Source organism: Hemitrygon akajei, chromosome 26, assembly GCF_048418815.1.
Source record: "Hemitrygon akajei chromosome 26, sHemAka1.3, whole genome shotgun sequence".
Classification (NCBI taxonomy): Eukaryota; Metazoa; Chordata; class Chondrichthyes; order Myliobatiformes; family Dasyatidae; genus Hemitrygon; species Hemitrygon akajei.
Window position 1 is genome coordinate 53,260,949 of NC_133149.1, and position 1,475 is coordinate 53,262,423.

A 1,475-nucleotide genomic window follows, 5' to 3' on the forward strand; every position below is an offset into this window, starting at 1 on the left:
TCCCCTCTGGTTCAGGAGCCTGATGGTTGAGGGGTGACAGCTGTTCCCAAACCTGGTGGTGTGAGTCCTGAGGCTCCTGCACCTCCTTCCTGATGGTTGAGGGGGGTGATAACTGTTCCCGAACCTGGTGGTGTGAGTCCTGAGGCTCCTGCACCTCCTTCCTGATGGTTGAGGGGTGATAACTGTTCCCGAACCTGGTGGTGTGGGACCTGAAGCTCCTGCACCTCCTTCCTGATGGTTGAGGGGTAATAACTGTTCCCGAACCTGGTGGTGTGGGTCCTGAGGCTCCTGCACCTCCTTCCTGATGGTTGAGGGGTAATAACTGTTCTCGAACCTGGTGGTGTGGGTCCTGAGGCTCCTGCACCTCCTTCCTGATGGTTGAGGGGTAATAACTGTTCCCGAACCTGGTGGTGTGGGTCCTGAGGCTCCTGCACCTCCTTCCTGATGGTTGAGGGGTAATAACTGTTCCCGAACCTGGTGGTGTGGGTCCTGAGGCTCCTGTACCTCCTTCCTGATGGTTGAGGGGTAATAACTGTTCCCGAACCTGGTGGTGTGGGACCTGAGGCTTCTGTACCTCCTTCCAGATGGTTGAGGGGTTAATAACTGTCCCTGAACCTGGTGGTGTGAGTCCTGAGGCTCCTGTACCTCCTTCCCGATGGTTGAGGGGGTAATAACTGCTCCTGAGCACGGAGGTGTGGTAAACATTCAACGTTTCAGTCCGAGCCCTTTATCGGTGCTATTTCAGAGTCACCATTTTGAAAATTTTTTTTTTCTTTGTAGCGTTCTGGGCACCCAGGCACTGGGGGGACTGTGTCACTATTAAATTCACATTATGTTTGACAAACCTTATTGAATTTTTTGAAGTAGTTACGAGGAATGTTGACGAGGGTAAGGCAGTGGATGTAGTCTATATGGACTTCAGCAAGGCCTTTGACAAAGTTCCACATGGAAGGTTAGTTAAGAAGGTTCAGTCGTTAGGTATTAATGCTGGAGTAATAAAATGGATTCAACAGTGGCTAGATGGGAGATGCCAGAGAGTAGTGGTGGATAATTGTTTATCGGGATGGAGGCCGGTGACTAGCGGGGTGCCTCAGGGATCTGTTTTGGGCCCAATGTTGTTTGTAATATACATAAATGATCTGGATGATGGGGTGGTAAATTGGATTAGTAAGTATGCTGATGATACTAAGGTAGGAGGTGTTGTGGATAATGAGGTGGGTTTTCAAAGCTTGCAGGGAGATTTATGCCGGTTAGAAGAATGGGCTGAACGTTGGCAGATGGAGTTTAATGCTGAGAAGTGTGAGGTTCTACATTTTGGCAGGAATAATCCAAATAGAACATACAGGGTAAATGGTAGGGCATTGAGGAATGCAGTGGAACAGAGAGATCTAGGAATAACAGTGCATAGTTCCCTGAAGGTGGAGTCTCATGTAGATAGGGTGGTGAAGAAGGCTTTTGGAACGCTGGCCTTTATA